At 42.8% G+C, this 6,123-nt stretch overlaps 1 protein-coding gene across 1 annotated transcript in view; it reads right to left on the bottom strand.

The window, feature by feature from the left end:
- Positions 1–6,123, bottom strand: part of Zfyve1 (zinc finger FYVE-type containing 1) — a 60,669-nt gene that overhangs the window by 37,259 nt on the left and 17,287 nt on the right. The window lies entirely within an intron of this gene.

Here is a 6,123-nt window from a genome sequence, read left to right as displayed (position 1 = left end):
TGCTCACAAGTTACTTCTTCAAAGACTAATTCAACAATGTGACAAGATCTAAACCCATGCTGCTGAAAAGTGGAAGATCTCACTGCTCACTTCACAGAACTCCTTTCCCCTTCCTCTAATCAAAATCATGATTATTAATAATTCTAGCGTTACTTTCTCAGCTGGCTCCTAATAGTGGCCACCTAACAGCATATTAACCTCTAAGAAACTCAACAACACTCCTTTCTCCCTCCCCCTCATTCTGATCCAAGTTTTTTAGTTGTATAAGCTTCCAAGCAGAGTTTGTAGAATAAATAACAGTGCTCAGTGGTCCCCATTATTCTGATTTAGAACTCGAGTGATTGATGGAAGTGAAGTGTCCAGAAGGCAGCCTTTGACCAAGCAAGCAAGAGGAAAAAATGAAGACAGTCTCTCTCAAAAGATCCCGGCTCAGCCCTCAGGGTCATTCCAGGAAGAACACCAAGCAGACTTTGTCCCCAGTAACCCTGGGAAAGGAAAAGCAAAAACCCTGGAGAAGGAGGCAAGTTCTACAAACAGCACAGCTAGACAAAATCCCAAATAGCTCAGCATTAAGGTCCTCTGCCCTTATGGCTCTCTGGGAGAAAAGAATCTAATCAGTACAACCATGATCTAGACATTCCTCTCAAGTTTTATAAAAGTGTTCCCTATAATAGAGCCCAAAATCAGCTCCTTCCTCATGTAATAATGCAAGAAAACACAGGAAGCTTAGCTAAACAAAATGATGGTAATAAATTCCATGCTGAGCCTGGTGCTGATGGCTCTCAGCTGTAATTCTAGTTACTCAGGAGGCTGAGATCTAAGGATAACAATTTGAAGATCCTAGGCAGGAAAGTCTATAAAGACTCCTATCTCCAATTAACCACCAAAAAAATTAAAAATTAAATAAAAAACAAGTGGATCAAGTCATGAAGTACCAGCCTTGAACAAAAAAGCTAAGGGACAGTACCCAAGGCCTGAGTTTATACCTCAGGATCCTCCATAAAAGCACATGCACATATACATACAAAACTAATAAATAAATAAATGTCATGCTGGGCCAACAAATGAGTATTTTGTGCCTTTCCATCAACTCCAAAACTAACAAGTAGACAGTTATTCTCAAAAGGAAATTACAACTTATTTGTTGGTTCCAGCTTTAATTTGCTTGCTTTCCCTATTTTACTGAGTTCACAGGAAAAGAATTGACCCAGAAAGCCCAAACTTGCTTTTATCAGAACTGGGACCAGACCCTCAAATACAAGCAAATTGGAGTCTTTCATTTAATCAACATATTACAGCACATCCCGTGTCCACTACTGACCTGCTAGACCAACACAACCTGGGGAACTCTTGCTTTCTTTTTTTTTTTTAATTTTAATTTTTTTTATTGTGAAAATATTGTACAGAGGGGTTACAATTACATGGGCAAGATAGTGAGTACATTTCTTATCAAGCATTGTAGCCTCCTCCTTTGTTTACCCTTCCCATCCCTTCCCATTCTCCCTCCCCCCCACCCAATCCTCCCCCCCCCAAGTTGTAAAGTTCGTTTTTTGACATGACAACTTGTACTTCTCATTGTTGCAACAGGTCCACCTGTATCCTTATTTAAATGACTTGTTTTTCTGCTTCCCCTCCACAAATTATACCGACATCAAATACAGTGAAAGCATGGGTTATACTGTGGGGGAGGGACATACAAAGAAACAAAGAAATAATCAAAGCAGACACTCTGAAAACATTACAGGATGGAATAGGAGAAACCCTAGGTCTCCTTGGCGCAGGCCGAAATTTTCTTAATAGAAACCCGGAAACACAACAAATCAAAGAAAGGTTGGACAAATGGGATTGCATGAAGTTGCAGAGCTTCTGCATGGGAAAGGACATAGCTAGCAAGATCAATAGAAAGCCTACGGATTGGGAGAAGATCTTCACTATCCATACAACGGACAAGGGTTTCATATCTAAAATATACTTGGAACTCAAAAAATGAAATCCCCCAACAACAAATCTCCAAAGAAACAACTGCCCAATAAATAAGTGGGCTAATGACTTAAAGAGAAACTTCTCTGAAGAAGAAAGAAGGATGGCCAATAGACACATAAAGAAATGCTCAACCTTCCTAGCCATAAAAGAAATGCAAATCAAAACAACATTGAGATACCACCTCACCCCAGTTAGAATGGCAAAAATCAAGAACTCTAATAACAACAGATGCTGGAGGGGATGTGAACAGAAGGGAACCTTACTTCATTGTTGGTGGAAGTGTAAACTTGTTCAACCACTTTGGAAAGCAGTATGGAGGTTCCTCAAAAGACTCCACATAGAGCTCCCCTATGACCCAGCAATCCCACTTTTGGGCATTTACCCAAATGTTTACAAACAAGACCACACTAAAGCTACCAGCACAACTATGTTTATTGCAGCATTATTTACCATAGCTAAGATCTGGAACCAACACAGATGTCCCTCAGTAGATGAATAGATCAAGAAAATGTGGTATATATACTCTTGCTTTCTTCTAGTCAGGAAAGAAGTAGAAGGGGAGGAAACTCATTTTTGAGACATCCAAAGCCACCAACATATCTAAAAGATCAACAGGAGCCTGGCACCTGTAATCCTAGCTACTGAAGAGGTTAAGATTTGAGGATCATAGTTTAAAGTCTGCCAGGGGAAGGAAATCCCCTGAGATAATTATCTACAAATAACTACCAAAAACTGGAAGTTTTTGAGCTGTAGCTCAAATGGCTGAGCACTCACCTTGAGGATAAAAGCTCAGGACAGAACCCAAGCCCTAGGTTCAAGCCCCAGAACCGGCATAAAACAAAACAAAACAAGATTTATGTTCTTGGCTTAATTTTCTAAAGGATTTTCTTCAAACTCTATCAAAGAAATGAGTAGAGGCTGGGAAGGTGGCTCAGTGGTAGAATGCTTGTTTTACATGCATGAGGCCCTGGGTTCAATTCCTCAGCACCACATAAGTAGAAAAAGCCAGAAGTGGTACTATGGCTCAAGTGATAGAACCTTGCTTGAGCTAAAGGGCTGAGGGACAGCACTCAGGCTAAGTTCAGGCCCCAGACCGACCCCACCCCCCAATTTCTAAGGCCCAAATAATGAAGAGATTCCATTCCAATATCAAATCCCTATTAGCAGAAAGTTTTCTAAAACCTATTTCCCCAACACAGTACATTTAGAAAATTTCTTCTTATCTATTCTAAACTTTGTGTTTATCCATGGATGTGATGGTAGAGTTCACATACAAACACAACCATTTCTCAATCAAATGTTTTCTTAAGATGACTAAAGTCACAAGCCTGGCCTTACAAACACATGAAGCACATTTAGTAAGGGCAAAGATCACTTTCTCTTACTCCAGTGTCACCAAAGTGTTCTGTGACTTGAAAGGTCAGGAATTCCCCTCCCTGGGCTCATAAACGTCAGCCATAGATCCTTCTCCTGTCCTAGCAGCAAAGAATGTCTTTGTAAAGATGATCCACACACCATTCTTCATAAATTCCCTTTCAGTTCCTTGATCAGTTTCCTTGACCACACCCAACTCACTAGAAGGAAAAAAAAACCTTCTGATTCTGAAGACTGGAAAAATCAAATCATTCTCAAGACTTACAGCATCATTAAATACCAACTCATCCGATGGCTAGGCACAGTGACACACATCTGCTTTCCCAGCTACAGGGGTAGGTACAATGGTTCTGGGCTCACCTGTCATCCCCAATGACACAGGGAGCTCAAGTCAGTCTTTGGACAACCAAAGAACAAGGAGGCTGGAGGTATAGCTCCAGTGGGAGACACACCTGCCTAGCAAGCACAAGACCCTGGGTTCAAACCTCAATACTGAAAAGTAAACACACACAGACACGCAGACACACAGACACATACACATGCACGCACACACGCGTGTGCGCGCACACACACGCACACGCACATGCGCACACACACACATACACACACACACACATGCGAAGAGTCAAAACTCTAATCCATTGTCCCAGGGAGCAAAGCAGTTGACTGTAGGACTATCTTCCCAGAAGTACAGGGGCACTATTTAGATGGTGGAAATGCCCTATGTCATATCTGTAATAGTTTGGTATACACACATCAAACTCATACAATGTTCCTAAAGCACACAAAAATCACACCTCAATCAAGTTAGTTTTAAAAATACAGTGAGGGCCAGGCGCTGGTGGCTCATGCCTGCAATCACAGCTTCTCAGGAGGCTGAAATCTGAGGATCACAGCTCAAAGCCAGCCCGGGCAGGAAAGTCCGTGAGACTCTTATCTCCAATAAACCACCAGAAAACTGGAAGTGGTGCTGTGGCTCAAGTGCTAAAGCACTTGCCTTGAGGTGAAGAGCTCAGGGATAGCACCAGGCCCAGAGTTCAAGCCCCACCACCCACTAAACAAAAAAAAAAAACAGGGCTGGGAAGGTGGCTGGTGGTAGAGTACTTGCCTTGAGCTGAAGAGCTCAGGGACAGCGCCCAGGCCCAGAGTTCAGGCCCCACAACTGACAAAGAAAATGAATGAATGAATTAATTAATTAATTTAAAAAATACAGTGAGACAGGCACTGGTGGCTCATGCCTGTAATCCTAGCTACTCGGGAGGCTGAGATCTGAAGATCACTGTTTCAAGACAACCCAGGCAGAAAAGTCTGTGAGACTCTTATCCTCAATCAACCACTCAAAAACTGGAAGTGGTGCTGTGGCTCAAGTGGGAGCCCTAAGCCAAACAGCACTAAGAGGCTCAGGACAGTGCCCAGGCCCTGAGTTCAAGCCCTACAACACACACACACACACACACACACACACACACACACACACACACACACACACACACACACACACACACACACACACACACACACACACACACACACACACACACACACACACACACACTACAATAACAGGAAAAGATGGAGAACAATGGCGGGGGGGGGGTATGACACTAGTCAAGAGGAATTGTACTCATACTCTGACTTGTGGAATTGAAACTTTTTTTTGGTGGTCATGGGGCTTGAACTCTGGACCTGGGTACTGTCCCTCAGCTCTTCAGCTCAAGACTAGTGCTCTCTACCACTTGAGCCACAACGCCACTTTGGCCTTTCTGTTTGTAGTGCTGAGGAATCGAAGCCAGGGTCTCATGCGTGTGAGGGAAGCACTCTACCACTGAGCCACCTTCCCAGCCCCTTGAAACCCCTTTGTACAACTACTTTGAAGGAAAATTAGCAGATGAGACAAGGACTTTGAAGCAACCGGGGACAGAAGCTGCTCTTTTAAACACGATGGCCAGGGAAGGCAACCCTTTAAAATCAAAATGTTTAAGCCAACTCTTAAAAAAAATGTGGCAGACAACTTTCTGTGGTCATGGTCATGGAAGGAAAAGACATGTCATGAACAATCCAAAATAGTGCACAAGCCTAAAACTACTTTATTTATAGAAAGAAAATTATCTTGGCAGTGGGGGATTTAATTTCCTAGTTCAATAAAGATGTAAGGTGGAGGCAGGGAAAAGGACAGAGAGAGGGAAAGAAAGAGAGGATGAAGAAAGAGAAGGAGGTAGCCTGCCTGCCTGCCTGCTGGCCTGTCAAACAAGCTGAACTAAATAATAGAAGTTATTGAGGCATGGGGAAAAACAACAGTGACCTATGAACTACAAATCCAACCCACAGTACCAGGATGAGATAGGCTGTGCAAGAAACAACCCTGGGCTCCTCAAATAACTTCTACTCTGAGACAAACAAGATCTGCATTTCCAGGGATGGCTGGCCTCTGCCACCCCTCCCGCACTTACTGTGGTTGGGATGGGAATGGAGTTCGGAGTTAGAGCACTTGCCTGCCATGCATGAAGCCCTGGGTTTGATTTCCAGTACTGCCCCCAAAGTAATTTTTTTCACAGATTACCCAAACTAATAAGGCACACAATTCAATAAATGTTGGTTGGTGGAAACACATAAACTATACTGAGCTCCTTAAGAGATAAAGTTATGAGATACTGTAACAGTTCAGCCATGTGAATATGTAACATATTTACCACAGAGATTGAGCAAAAAGTAGAGGGATTTCTAGAATATTCTTGGATTGCACAGTTGCTCAGAAATCTGCTGACC

Source organism: Dipodomys merriami, unplaced genomic scaffold (genome assembly GCF_024711535.1).
Source record: "Dipodomys merriami isolate MVZ:Mamm:240054 unplaced genomic scaffold, mDipMer1.0.p SCAF_1, whole genome shotgun sequence".
In the NCBI taxonomy this organism is placed as follows: Eukaryota; Metazoa; Chordata; class Mammalia; order Rodentia; family Heteromyidae; genus Dipodomys; species Dipodomys merriami.
Note: the sequence above shows the minus strand (reverse complement) of the source record. Positions and strands in the feature narration are given on the sequence as shown.